The sequence below is a fragment of the Podarcis melisellensis genome, assembly GCF_964234715.1.
Source record: "Podarcis melisellensis genome assembly, chromosome: 14".
Lineage (NCBI taxonomy): Eukaryota > Metazoa > Chordata > Lepidosauria > Squamata > Lacertidae > Podarcis > Podarcis melisellensis.
In genome coordinates, this window is record NC_138546.1 from 26,077,649 (window position 1) to 26,093,227 (window position 15,579).

A 15,579-nucleotide genomic window follows, 5' to 3' on the forward strand; every position below is an offset into this window, starting at 1 on the left:
CTGTCTAGCACTTCAACTCCAGCCCTTCCATCTGCAAGTCCTTAATTACGCCACGTTTCCTTCGCCCCTGGTATCTACTTTATGAGCAGCCATCCAATTTTAAAATAGCGGTTCATTTTTTATGGTAATGCTAAATTTATTCAGCTGCTCAAATCAGCTAGAAAATAATTATATCGGCAGCAACGAACCTCGCCTCCTATTTACATCTCGAGCAGAGACCCCCTCTGGGACTGTGTGGAATACTATTTGCATAGCCAAATTAGTCTCAGCCCACTTCCTTGCAGACAGGTGTCCACACCTCAAAAAACCATGGCACTAATTGGGATCTTTGCTCATTGGTGGAATACAGAGGTCACCAATTAGCTGGGGACTGGGAATTGAGTGGGCGGTGTGTGTGTGTGTGGTGTGTGTGTGTGCAGGTGAACTAAATCCATCCATTGCACAAACCATAATGTTTTTCTAAAGCACAAGAAGATCATGTTCTGAGGGCGCTGCTGCTGGTAACGGAGACAGGTGGCTGGGGTGGAGAAGTCCCACCTGGCTCACGTGGAAGCACAGTACCGAATGATGCACATCCTGATTTTAATCGGCAGAATTTTGGAGGGCATGGTGTCTTTGTTTTTCCTGGTGAGGGATCCCCAGTCAGTGGCGTAGCGTGGGGGTGCAGGGGGGGCCGGTCGCACCGGGCGCAACATCTGGGGGTTAGGGTATGCAAATCCACAGGTTAGGGGGTGAAAATTACTTGCCTTGCCCCGGGTGCTGACAACCCACGCTACGCCACTGTCCCCAGTCACTCCTGGGAAACAGATGCCTTTCCCCTTATCTGTATTCTGGACACAAGTTGGAACATGGCAAGGCCCGCCCTCCTGCTCAGCCCATGTAGGTGGTGTTGGACCTCGGGGGACCGATTCGGTCAGTCATGCCTCCCCTTGGAATTCACCCTGACTTTTGCTGTGTGGTGCAAATTTGTTAAATTCCATAAATGTTAGGGTGACCCATAAAAACCCAGGGACGCGTTCTGGCTTGTTTGCTGAGGCTTGCCCTCGCTCCTTTGCACAATGTAATTTTAACATGTCAATTTGCTCTGCAACAAAAAACATCTGGACTTCACATGTGCCAAGAGGGGTGGGAGTGGCGAGAGAGTGGGAGACGAGCCAAAGATGGCTGCAGGGGGGGGGGCAGGTACGGGCCAGCTTGGTCTTTTTTGTGCAGCATTTTGTGGTCAGGGCAAAAGGCTCTTGGAGGAAAGCAATCTCTCTCAGATCAATTGCGGGCTTCTCTTGGCAAACTTCCCTTTGTATGCCGAAAAGATTAGTAAATTTTATCCTAATTAAAATTTAAGAAAAGCCAAGATGAGTGCGGAGACTATTTAACTGGCGTGCAGTTTGCAATTAAATTTCCTGCTGAGCCGCCTGCCCAATATTGACATCTACTCTATTGGATTTTTCTCCCTCTCTCCAGCAATCTTATTATTTTGTAATCATGAATAACAACGAAGGAAATTAGACTTTTAGAAAGGATTTTCATTGCTGGATTGGAGTACAAAGCCCCACTACATTAATTCACCTTCTTAAGCTTGATCGCGTCAGATTCCTCTTTAAAGAAATAAAATGAAAAAGCTGGTTATGTAGAACCCCGCAGATGTCCAAAATGGGGAGAAACTCTCTCTCCCTCGACTCACCAGCTCAAATCCAGCATGCCGTCCCTTAATCCCTAATAAACCCGATTTATCAGCCCTCCAAACCGAGACTGTTGTCTACCGGACAGTTGTGACCTAAATAAGAGGCATCTCAAATCCATGTTTCAGCAAGGCACTCCCCCCCCACTGGGTTTTCTGTCCTCGGATCCAGCCACTCACAGGGTGGCATCCAAGTAAGAAACAGGGGTGCCCACTCCTCCCCTCGCGCAGGATTGACTCTCACGTAAGCGCATATATGCGTGGCGCTGGGAATAATTAAATAATTCGACACCAACCTGAAATCGCAGGAGAGAGCTGGGAAGTCCTCATGGCTCATGAGGAGATCCTCCCCAGAGCCCAGAGTCCAGAAAAGAGACTCCAAGGGTTCCAAAATGGCGTGCAGGAGCTCTCACTGCTGCTGCGCCACCCCACCTGACAGCTGTTGAGTGGGGAGATGTATTTACCACAGCAGGCTCCCCACTTATGCATATTTCACTTATGCGAGTGGGGGGCCAGGAACGTAAACCCCACGTAAGTGGGGAGTCGCCTGTACTCAGAGTAGACCCATTGGAAGTCATGGACCTGGGTTACATAAGAGGAGCCTGCTGGATTAGGCCAAAGAGGACATCCTGTTCTCACAGTGATCACCCACGAGCAAGACCTGAGCTCCGTAGCTTTCTTGTTCCTCCTGTTGGGCTCTGCTTGAACCTATCGTTGTAGGTTTTGAAGAGCATTGGACGTATTTCTGGAGGAGAGAGCTATCAATGGCTACTAGCCTAAGTGGCTGTCCTCTGCCTCCACAGTTCTGGAAAAACACAAAGTTCCAAGTAAATCACTGTCAGGAGACGGCTTGAAAAGTTTATCTTTGCCCTAGTGAAGAATTGCACTCCAAGTCGATGCTTCTTAAGACTAGCGTTCCTTGTGTCCTGCTAAAACCACTTGGCATTCCCCACTGAATGAAAAAAACCTCCACCCGTTTGCTGATTCTGGTTAATGTTTACCAAGAGACATAGAATGGACAGGGCGACCTGACCTTCTCTCCCATTAGTCTTGGCTTTGAGTGTCTCTGTTTATCCTGTGCATGACAGCACGCTGCTAGATTTCCCTTCCACCTCCCCCCATGGGAAGAAACCCCAGATAATGGAGATAATAATAATTGCACCATAATAATGATATCATTGATTGAAATAATGATAACATATTTGCTTCTGTGATATGCAGCCGCTTCCGTGATATGTCACGGAGCACACAGAAGAGGTTTCGAAAGGACATGTCTGGTTGCATAAGAAGTCACCTCTTAAGGAATTAGAGGGCGAGGTTGGCTGCAAACAGATTCCAGGCTCTGTCCTGACAACAGACACCCTGCAGCACTTACAGGGTGCTTAAAATGTAAACCATCATCTTCTGCTCAAGCCAAAGCTTGTGTTTGAAAGACAGAGGAAACAAATGTCAAGTCTAAGTAGAAAATGCTTGATACTCCCACTGGCTTCTTGGTGCAATAAACAGTGTGCTTGGTAACAGGCTGGAAACATTTCCTAGGGCAGGGGAGCTTAGTGTTCTCCAGGAACTGCTGGACTCAAACTCCCAGTAGCCAATGCGGTCAAGGAGGAGGATGGGAGTAAGATCCTACTCGGAGTCCTGTGTTCAGTTCTGGGCACCACAGTTTAAGAAGGATTTTGACAAGCTAGTGTAGGGTAACCAGACCCACTTGAGTCTAATTAATGCATGAAGGGGTTAATGCCATAGGGTAAGTTGTCCTGCCAGGCTTAACCTATATCACTGCACCTCATCTTGGGAGGAATGGGCAACCAAGCCTTTTGTTATACTCAGTCAACATGTGAATTCAGTGTGTGAGGAGTTCTGAGCTGGTTGCTTCTGCTTAGCCGCATGGCTTTAACCAGCCTCTTTTGTTTCAGACAAGAATGGAGTCTGAAAATAGCAACCCCCCATACCAACAGTTACTGCCTGCACATCTTTTTTCTGATTGCTGTGTGGAAAAACACATGAATCTGAACTTTGAAGAGCTCTGTAAGGAAACCATGTTATAATTTACCAAACAATAGCTCAGTTGGTAGAGCATGAGACTCTTAATCTCAGGGTCATGGGTTTGAGCCTCACTTGGAGTGAAAGATTCCTGCATGGGGGGGGGGGGTTGGACTAGATGAGTTTGAGTCCAGCAATTTCTGGAGAGTCATAGGTTCCTTGACCTTGCCACAGAAGCCCCTAGGATGACCGTAAGTTCTGCCAGGATACATGAAGCACTTTAAGATTCTGGGCCTAGAAAACAGGACTCAGATTCATGGCCCACCAGCACAGAACATCTGATACAACACTGTGGGGAGAGAGGTTGGCTCATACGCTGTCTCTGCTGTTGGAAGTGGGATTAACAGCCATTGATGCACATCAATGCCTTTATCATTTGCAGGTGTAAGCATCTAAGGTACACCTAAGTGGTTCATTACGTGCAGGCGCAGCATTGCCTTGTAGCTGAGCATGAGAGCTGGCAGATTGAGCCCTGAATCACAGCTTGGCCTCTCTTTGATTGCCAGGATTGATTGGGCCAGGAGGCAAGCCTCGTGGTGGGACCAGCCGCTCCTGGCTGCCTTTCATCATCAGATCGCTCTGATGACTCACCTGGAGGAGAACCAGCTGGGGAAAAGAGACCGTGAATGTCTGCAAGCTTAATCTGGCTTGGCTTTGATGAGCGTTTGGTGCCCAGGTGTGCTGATCATGTGGGCAGAGAGGCTGGAGAAATGGGCTGGGTAGCATGCCAGGATCCTTAGACGTGTTGGCAGAGTGAGGGAGTAGGTGAACAAGAGCTCAGAGGGCCTTTTGAAATGGCTGTTGAATTATATATACTCCAAGCCAGGCCTGGGTCACCCTGATGAGAAGTGATGGGTTGAAGTGGCCTTCCTCTGATGCCTCCCCAAATGTAGGGCTACTTGTAGGAACGGGTTTATCCCACTGCTTGATTATAGCTCTTTACTTATACAAGAACTTGTGTGCCTTCTCTCCTGTACATTTAAATGCATCCTCTGTTTTATTGATGCTGTAATATTTTCTAGTTTTACATAGTGTGCCTGATATAAATTTATTTATTTCATACTATTTGTACACTGCTTGATTGTAAGAAGACCTCAGCGTGGTTTACAAAGATGATAAAGCAATATTACTATCAGGGGAAATGGGAAAAACAACTCTGTAAAAGATTGGAAAAGGATAAAATCAGCAGTAAGTTAAACACAGATGAAAGCAGCATTCTACATGTCTGGGTAGGCTTGTTTAAGCAGAAATGTTTTTAGCAGGCACCAAAAAGACTACGGTGAAGGGGCCTTCTTGAATGTCCATTGGCAGGGAGTTCCAGAGTGTAGGTGCTGCTGCCATACTAAAATATCAATTTCTTACAAATGTGGAACAGGTATTATGTGACCCCTGAAACTGGGACCACAGTTTTAGTCAAACAGGCATATGTGAGGTAAGGCGATTTTGCAGTTAAACTGATTCCAAGTTGTGTTATGATTATTCCTACTGTTACTACATTATACACAATTATGAACCCTGCCCCCTCGTGTGTGTGCAACTATCCTACCGTCTTTCCCTTCTGTGGCCAAAGTGTTCCGAACATCCGAATCTCTAGGGAAAGCGCTTAAAGTCTATCCTTTCCATTCTGCCCTCTTTTTCTTCTTGCCTTACTTGAAGAGACGAGAACTATATTGGAGAAATATCATTAGGCTCCCCAACCAGAAGAAATATTCACGAAATGCAGAGTCATAAATAAGCAAGCAGCAATATCCTGCTGTAGAGAGACATAATTTCAGTCTTTAGGAGCTGAGGAGGCCCCTGGGATGGCATAGATAAAGCCCGTCTGGCCTTGCTCTTTTTGTAAGAACAAACAATGCCATCAACAAGGCCCTGGTTCTCTCAACCAATGAAACAATTCCCTCTTTACAGGAAATTTTGTAGGGGAAATGGACACTGACAGATCCCAGAGAGATTTGTGGAGCAGCCACCACAAGCCCACTTGCAATGTGGATAGTTGACTACTATGAGGACCACATCTGTCCAGATACCAGCTCGCTGACTGCGGATGCCACTATTCCTAATTTTAATCAGCAAAGCTCTTTGCAATTCTTGGGGGTGGTTTGCTCATATGCCAGCCTGGTAGGTGGGCCACTGGAATACCTGTTTTGCAGCTGAGGTCCAGAGGGAGCCACTTGTCCAGGGCTAGAGGGCGTCTTCATGGAATATAAAGGACCCTGGATGCTGTTGCTGGTTTTGTTTTGTTCAAATTCTATGTGTGTCATAATTATTTGCATTTTTAAAAAAAACATAAACCACTCAGATCCTTTCTTATATGGCAGCATATGGGGGTGGTATTGGGTTGTGGCTTTTGTTTTTTAACGTATTTTGTGTTTTTATCTTGTATTTTTATGTTGTGAACCACCCTGAGCTCTTCAGATGAAGGGCAGTATACAAATTTAATAAATAATAGTAAAAAATAAATAGCTTTGTGGCACTCAAATCAAGCATCACTTGACAGTCAGTCCATCATCTGACCTGGAAACTGCTACCTGTCTTGAACCCTTGCAGTTCATCATACCTGCTGGGAAGCTAGCTTTGGCCTTGGCAGAATGGAGGTGAGATGGAGCAAGACTTCAGCAGCACCCTGGACAGCTCCCTGTATGGCTTAGGCTGGAGCAGGATTTAAATGTTGTTTCAGCACCACCCATCGCCAGACTGAGACTTAGAGGGGAGCTGAAGATCTGACTTCAGTGAAAGGTGACTTTGTTTAAAGTGGTCTAACCTGCTTTAGAAATCATTGATGGGGTCTTTGTAGACCGCAAGCTTAATATGAGCCAACAGGATGATCCACCAGCAAAAAGAAGCTAATGCAATCCTAGGCTGCATTGACAGTAATATAGTGTCCTGATCAAGGAAAGACATAGTACCACTCTAGTCTGCCTTGGTCAGACCCCACCTGGAGCCCTATGTCCCCATTCTGGGCACTACAGTTTAAGAAGCATAATGACAAGCTGGAAAGTGTGCAGAGGAGGATAACCAAGATGTTAAAGGGTCTGGAGTTGTGTTTCGCCTGGAGAAGAGAAGACTGAGAAGCGACATAATAGCCATCTTCAAATACATGGAAGATGGAGCAAGCTTGTTTTCTGCTGCTCCAGAGCAGCAGCGGATGAATTCAAATGGCAAGGAAATTCTAACTCAACATTAGGAAGAACTTTCTGACGGACTCAAGAGGATGAGATGGAGGAGGAGGACTAGTGGGGATCACCCCCTCCCCTTCTCCTGATGCTACAGGAGAAGAGGGACGCAGCCTTGATTTACAGCAAGGCTTTGGGGAGTCTGAGGAAGGTCACAGCACAGAGACAGACGAACAAAGGAGTTGGGATGTGTTAGAAGAAAGGGGAGGGGATTGCGACAGGACAGCCAGCTGACACGTTGTCACTGGAGAGTATTTCTGATCCCCCTTCTCCAAGAACTCGCATTCATTAAGGGTACAGGAACAACGGAATCAGAAACTTTTTGGCTACAAGCAGCCACCATAAGGAGGGCTGCTGTTGTTAGGAATGTGGGAGGAGGAGACCAGTTTGGAGCAACGCCATGTTGCGTTCTTTTGTCTCTCGCTATTAGGACTGAATAAAAACTAATTAAAAAGGGACTCTCCTTGTTTTCTATGCTCTTGCTGCAACTGGGGGAGGAACGGTTTCCCCGAAGCCTTGGCAGAGCCTTGACAATTAGGAAGAACTTTCTGATGGTAAGAGCTGTTTGACGGTGGAAGGTACTCCTTCAGAAGGTGGTGGGGTCTCCTTCATTGGGGGCTTTTAAACAGAGGTTGGGTGACCATCTGACAGGATTTTAGCTGTGATTCTCAGTCTTCTCTTTTCCATGTGAAACCTAACCAGTCCCCTCAACTGTTCCTCATAAGGCTTGGTTTTCAGACTCCTGATCCTCCTCCTCTGCACACGTCTAACTTCAGAGAAGGGCATGGGCAGAATTCTGGGCGTGTTCATTTCTCCCTTTGTGCTCCAGGAGGAAAAAACAGAACAGATTCACAATGAGCAAAAAAGGCATCTGGCTGGCAGCTGATGGAGACAGTGATAGCCTTCAACTGAAAGACCTCAGCACCAAAAGATACATGGTGGGAGGAAGGGACCCAGCTTATTGTGAGGCAAGTTTGTGCCGTTATTAAATTAGATGATGTTTTTCAAAGGAATGACATGCCGATCTGTTTCATTCCAGTAAATATGTAATTTACATTTAATTCCAAGTAACCTTTCCAGGGTTGCTGAGGTGTGAAAGAATTTAATGACACAACGCTACATTTACGAAGATGCCATTCATATTCATTAGGCTGGTGCATTAGCAGGCCGGCCTGTGGCTGCCACGCTGATATATGTCGGGGCCTTTACAGCTTCAGTTTATGGGAAAATAACAGCGCAATGCAGCGGAGCTGGCTGGTGTGGCTCTGAGATGCACCAAGAGGCCACAGAGGGTGAAAGATATGGCACCTCTGATCTGCGACTGGGCAAGGCCTTTTTTCAGGCTGCAGGCTAGCAAATTCAGGTGGTACAATGAGAGTGGGCTTAGTTGAATAACGAACCAGATAAATGTGGGATAATAGCAGCATCATGCTAGCCACTCAAAATGAATAGGAAATTGTTGTCGTTCAGTCGTGTCCGACTCTTTGTGACCCCCTGGACCAGAGCACGCCAGGCACTCCTGTCTTCCACTGCCTCCCACAGTTTGGTCAAACTCATGCTGGTAGCTTCGAGAACACTGTCCAACCATCTCGTCCTCTGTCGTCCCCTTCTCTTTGTGCCCTCCATCTTTCCCAACATCAGGGTCTTTTCCAGGGAGTCTTCTCTTCTCATCAGGTGGCCAAAGTATTGGAGCCTCAGCTTCAGGATCTGTCCTTCCAGTGAGCACTCAGGGCTGATTTCCTTCAGAGTGGCTAGGTTTGATCTTCTTGCAGTCCATGGGACTCTCAAGAGTCTTCTCCAGCACCATAATTCAAAAGCATCAATTCTTTGGCAATCAGCCTTCTTTATGGTCCAGCTCTCACTTCCATACATCACTACTGGGAAAACCAGGGGTTTAATTATACGGGCCTTTGTTGGCAAGGTGATGTCTCTGCTTTTAGTTCATATATTCATAGAATCATCAAACTTTAGAACTGGAAGGGACCCCAAGGATCATATAGTCCAATTCTCTGCAATGCAGGAATCTTTTGCCCAATGTGGAGCTCAAACCCACAACTCTGAGATTAAGAGATACAGTTCCACACAGTCTTTGTGCAAACATACCAGGGGGAATGTTCAAGAGACAGATTGTCTAAAAGTGTCCAGACTTGGTTAGGCTGGGGGGTGCACTATGCCAGGGCTTAAACTGGGTGGGGCAGTAAAGGCATTTGGGCCAAGGCCCGAAATAAGGATTAAAAATCATTGCAGATAGTCAAAGCACATTTAATCATGTAAGGTTTTCTCTTCTCTATTCCAGATTTGGAATAATTAGACCTGTTTCAAAAGCATGAAGTTGCTGGGATGCAAGGTGTGGGCATCAGCAGCAGCACTGCTGAAGCTTCTTATTGGCTCTTTGCTTGCAGCCTGACACAGCAAAGTGGGCCAAAGATCTTGCAGGCCGAGGGAGAAGGTGTGAAGGAGCAATGCAAAAACAAATAATGTCTCCCCCTGCTTTTTATACACACAAAAATAAATGAGATGTTTTACTGCTCTCTTCTCTCAATTCTTCATCTCAGCAAGAGAGAAAGAAAAGCGAGTTTTGTGATGAGGCTTGAGGTTGTTCCGGAACACATTAAGGGAAGCAATTGGCGGCGCTGGTTCCTCTGCTCTGCATTCTGACCACATGCTCCAAAAATTGCAAATGGAGATTTGTTACATTTCATTTGCTCCTGTCCCCAAGAAGCTATTTGTGATGAGTCTGTATCTCCCAAGAGGCTGTGCTCAAATCAAAGGGAAAAGAGAGAGGATAGAGGAGACGATTGGATTAGCACATCTACAACACACACACACACACACACACACACACACATACACAGAAAGAATTCAGTGGGGTAACTTAAAGATTATCTCATTTATTGTGGCCTGAGCAGTCCTGGGCAAGAGCCAAGGTGTCATATGGTGGACTCCCCTCCCCCTGCCCCATAAGCACCACTGACGTTTTCCCTCCTGTTTCTGGGATTAAATACCAGAGAGCTCCAAACAACGTCTTGCAAGCACAACTAGCAATAGGGGTGCGATTTGATTCAGGTTGAATTGAAAGACAAACCTATCCAGTTTGCACTTTCCATAACAATATAAGACTCCAAACACAGCTGCTTTTTGAGAATTGCTCTTCTCAGAATTTTGCAATGCAGTTTTCCAGACAAGTAAATTGTACAGAAATGCACACGCGTATAAGATTGCATACAAAAATGTGGAGATAGGAGAAATTTGTACTAAAGTGCTGTTGAAAGTTCAGGAGAAGGGTTGTTGTTTTTGTAATTGCTAACTTTCCCACACAAGGATCTCATTACTTACTTGATAACTGCTGCATGGCTTACTGCTGCAAAGTATTGGAAGACCCTAAATGCAGAACTATTTGGGAACTGGATCTCACAGTTCTGGGACTGAAGGGACAAACTGACAGCCCTTGTCCAAGAGAGTTGAACAGGCAAGAAAACCACTGCTACTAGCATAGTTTCATGGCATATGCAACATTGACAGAACATGGTAAGACTACGGTTATAGGCCTCTGAGAACACAGGGCAAAATGTGGAATGACACTTCTGTTTAAAAACTGAAATGACTTAAAAGCAGTGCTTTTTCTGGGGGGACGCATACCCCTAAACATTTTGTGAATTTTTGTACTTTTGTCCATTTACTGTATTTATTTCCCCCGATTTGAACTATAAAATGGTGATTTTCTTGAGTCAAAATGAGAGTACCCCTAAACATTTTTTTTAAAGAAAAGAAGCACTGCTTAAAAGTTACATGTAATTAAATAGACATTTGGTGCTTTTGTGGGGGCTAGGATTGCAAAACGTTTTCTTTAAAAAACCCTGTTGTGTACGAATCAATGTTTATGACTGACGCATATTGCAAATAAAGAAACACACACACACACACACACAGGATGGGGTGGAATTGCAAATTGATGTGGAAATGTGGACAACTGAACTTAAGGCAGGAAAAAGGAGAAACTGAAATTGATAGATAAATTGATAGATATGGGCATGTCTTGACTTAGGACCAATTGAGCCATTTGGGCAAGACTCCAGTGGAAAATGGGAAATTTTAAAATCTGGAATTGCCAGAAAGAGGCAGTGGCACAGGGAGCTTTGTAAATCCATCTGCATTTGAAATATGTTTAGGCTTAAGTTAACAACTATTATCTCAGAACTGACAGTTGTGGCTAAACAGAAGGCAGAGAGAGACTGCTGAAGCAACAGAAAGCCGAGGTCTCTCCGGAAAGCCACAAAGCCAAACCACACAGTTTGTCTGCATTAACTCCTCGGCTTGTTCCCCTAACAAACACTGCCAATTGAGTTGTTCCGTAATATTCTAACAGATCCACTTGCCCCATTGTTCCTTTGGGTTGCCAAATTCTTGAGATGCCTCGGAAAACCCCTTTCTGTGTTGATTCATTTTCTGTGTGCAATTTCAGCAGACTTCTTGCTGGGTCATATTCAGATTCACAAGAGGGAGTGCTCCAAACTTAGTAATCCAAAAGCATCAAGCACGGCTTTTTTACCTGCTATAACTTTTTATTGTTGTAATGGCAGTAGTAAAGGTGTATGGTAGATCATGGACTTCAACTAGACTACTGCAGTGAGTTGCACATGGGGCTGCCATTGAAGACTACTTGGAAACTCCAGTTCAGGCATAGGCAAACTCGGCCCTCCAGATGTTTTGGGACTACAACTCCCACCATCCCTGACCACTGGTCCTGTTAGCTAGGGATGATGGGAGTTGTAGTCCCAAAACATTTGGAGGGCCGAGTTTGCCTATGCCTGCTCCAGTTAATCCCCAATGCAGCTGCTATGGCTGGCAGCCTTATTGCATTATCCTGTTGTTGTTGTTGTTTAGTCGTTTAGTCGTGTCCGACTCTTCATGACCCCCTGGACCAGAGCACGCCAGGCACTCCTGTCTTCCACTGCCTCCCGCGGCTCGGTCAAACTCATGCTGGTAGCTTCGAGAACACTGTCCAACCATCTCGTCCTCTGTCATCCCCTTCTCCTTGTGCCCTCCATCTTTCCCAACATCAGGGTCTTTTCCAGGGAGTCTTCTCTTCTCATCAGGTGGCCAAAGTATTGGAGCCTCAGCTTCACGATCTGTCCTTCCAGTGAGCACTCAGGGCTGATTTCCTTAAGAATGGATAGGTTTGATCTTCTTGCAGTCCATGGGACTCTCAAGAGTCTCCTCCAGCACCATAATTCAAAAGCATCAATTCTTTGGCGATCAGCCTTCTTTATGGTCCAGCTCTCACTTCCATACATAACTACTGGGAAAACCACAGCTTTTACTATACGGACCTTTGTTGGCAAGGTGATGTCTCTCCTTTTTTTGCATTATCTTACTAGTCCTTAAATCACTACTCTGCTCTTGGTCCATTTATAAGCACAATCCAAAGTGCTGGTGCTTCGCTCGAACTCCCAAGATGGCATAAAGCTGGTGTACCTCAAAGGACCACCTGCCTTCCCCTCCCACAAGCCTTCCTTGATAGGAAGATAATATAACAACCCCTTGCAAAGAAAACAGGTATGCTGGGATAGATAGCAGCACCACTCTTGTGCAACAAATCTGCCCTTTTTTTCTTTCATAACAGGATTTTTCACAGGATGAAAAGTGTTGGGAAAGTAAAGCAGGAAGTGCAAGGAAACAGCCACCTGCCAGTGCGTAACGTTTGTGCAAATTTTTATGAAAACAAACCAGACTCGGCGCTGGAATTATGTATAAGCTAAACAAGCTATAGCTTAGGACCCCACTCTCTTGGGGCCCCCCAAAAAACTTAAAGGAAAAAACCTGGATGTACATTTCCAAAATATAAGATAAAAAACAAATAAAAATAAAACTTACATACAGAAACAGTGTTTTGTGTTGTGTAGGCTCCTATGATGTAATTAATGGGCCCTGCCTGCTAGCCTGCTCCCTAAAATATCACTGATTTGCTCATTTCTATATATAGGGTGCCTACATTCCATATGGACTTCGTATTCTGCATGTACTTTTCAACAATTACTTTGATAAAATACATATTTTGTTATGTGCAAATGGCTTTAGATAATGTATTAGGTCCATAAATTACCATATAGCATATATTCAACACAAAAAACAGCAATAATTTGTTGTTGACAAAGGACAGCTGGACATATAAAGGGCCCCATTACCTTCAGTAGCTTAGGGCCTCATCAAACCTAAATCCGGCCCTGACTAGGCTGACTGCTTAATCTCAATTTCCCTTCCCACATAGGAGCCTAACGCAAGCCTGCTGAATCAAGCCAGTGGCTCATCTAGTCCAGCATCCCATTCTTACAATGGCCAGCCAGATACCTATTATGGGAAACCCACAAGCAGAACAGGAGCACAACAGCACTCTTCCCACTTGTGATTCCCATCAACTGGTATTCAGAAGCCTTTGCTGCCTCTGACAATGGAGGTTGAATATGCTCTTCATGGCTAGTTGCCATTGATAGCCCTCTCCTCCGTAAATATACTTGATCCTCTTTTATAGCCATCTAGGTTGGTGGTCGCGGGTGGCGCTGTGGGTTAAACCACTGAGCTTCTTGGGCTTGCTGATCAGAAGGTCGGCGGTTCGAATCCCCACGACGGGGTGAGCTCCCGTTGCTCGGTCCCTGCTCCTGCCAACCTAGCAGTTCGAAAGCACGTCAAAGTGTAAGTAGATAAATAGATACTGCTCCGGCGGGAAGGTAAATGGCGTTTCCGTGTGCTGCTCTGGTTCACCAGAAGCGGCTTAGTCATGCTGGCCACATGACCCGGAAGCTGTACGCCGGCTCCCTTGGCCAATAAAGCGAGATGAGCGCCGCAACCCCAGAGTCGGCCATGACTGGACCTAATGGTCAGGGGTCCCTTTACCCTTAGGTTGGTGGTCATCCATGTGGGAGTGAGTTCCTTGGTTAAACTATGCACCTCTTCTGCATCTCCCCATTGTTTCAATAAGGATTTGATGCAGCAGAAGTTTTTGAAGAAGTTTGCTTGGTGTTTCGTCTTCAGGAAATTTCCATGTTGCCTGCAAGGCAGTTCTTAAACTTAGCAATTTCAGAACGATGTTATTTTTGCCCATTTTTTTCCTCCTAAACTAATGCACTGAAATCTGCCAAACAAAATTGCTTTTTTTCTAATCTCTGTGCTGAGCACTGAATATAGCACTCCATCATGTCCTTGTTGCTAAAATATGATTCTTGGAGTGGCGTGGAGTCCATCGTACATCGGCAGCTGATACGAACAACACTTTGGAAAGAACCGTGTGTTGGGAGCTATTTGTGCCTTGCTAGAGAAGAGACACACCGGTTGGTGCTGTGCAGATTTTGAACAGGAAGCAACTGCCTGGTGAAAAATTTTGCAAAATGGTGCTAAATATTTCGGGGGATGACGATGTGTTTGAGAACATCACACTCTTGAGCTGCTAAAACTTGTTTGGGAAACCAAGACCAAATGTTCTCAAAATCAAGTGTCAAAAAAGACTGAATTTGGCTTGAAAAATCGCTAACTTTTCTGCGTTTTTAAATTTTTATTTTAATGTACTGCTGTCATACATTTAAGCAACATTTTATTTCTGACTGCAATCAAAAAGTCTAGGATATGCCTATAAATGGAGGCAGATCAAGCCAGGATTTGATATGTGAGAAATCATATAAAAGTAAAGTCTGAAGAAGTTGAGGTTCTATTTGACTTGAGGAATATTGGTCTGAGACTTGATATCATTTTAATTAGTAAAGCGACTAATCAGTATTCAGTCTTATTTTTTGCATCCACAAATGATACATAACTGATGGCATCTCCTCCATCCCAATTTGCACCGTATTTCCTTTACATTGAAACAAATTGTGTAGAGTTACATAGTAATAACATAAAGAATTATGCAAAATTCAACCGCAGCAGACAATGAGATGAATAACATAGTTTTCATTGGAAAATGAATCGTAGCAGAACAGCAACAGCTCTGCATGTGACAGATACAGGTCAGGATGAGAACTGATGCCTCTCCACATCCCAAGGGGTGCTTCAATTAATTTCATTTCTTATGTGCACTTTCCCCATAATGCATGCATTTCCATGCACATTTTGGGGCTGGATAGCTGCCTTGTAAAATTCAGAGAAGTGTAGATTTCAAAGAAGAGCTGTGTTTTATTTTGTGTATTGTTTCGGGGCCTGTGAATCAGGGAGATTTTCGTTAAACTGCAAAGCAGACCCAATTTCTCCCCCCTCATGTTCATATAAGAAAAGCCCTCTCCAAGATGTGAAGGCTGCTTCTGCACAGATGTGGGGGAAAGGGGTTGTGGGCTGGGGTGCTTTGGGGAACATTTCCTCCTCTCTGGTTATATTAATGTTGCCACCTCCCACACTCCCCGCAAAATCCACCCTCCTCCTGTGCAAATAGTTAGTTGTCGTTTTGGAGCATTGCGAAAATTGCAGCCTTATTCTAATGGAAAAGCTCCCCTCCTCGACAGACAGCTTCAATTTAGGAGGAGGCCAGTTGCAGGGTGTAATTTATACCTGAGGCTCAAGTGCAAAAGTCAAAGAACGGATCACCAACTCCAAACCTTGAAATAAAGTGTTGAGCTTAGAAGGAAGGGCTGCAAGACACTCCTGATTATACTTCTGAAATAATCCAGGATCTTGGGTGCATTTTTGGACTTCAGGCCTGGC

General features: G+C 45.1%; 2 long non-coding RNA genes across 2 annotated transcripts in view; one reads left to right on the forward strand and one right to left on the reverse strand.

Moving 5' to 3' along the window:
* Positions 1–15,579, reverse strand: part of LOC309356999 — a 401,715-nt gene that overhangs the window by 199,609 nt on the left and 186,527 nt on the right. The gene's annotated exons all lie outside the window — the stretch shown is intronic.
* On the forward strand, positions 785–9,424 carry LOC309356429. Its single transcript, XR_014162783.1, has 2 exons — positions 785–912; positions 9,191–9,424. It is a non-coding gene; the product is annotated as an uncharacterized lncRNA (long non-coding RNA).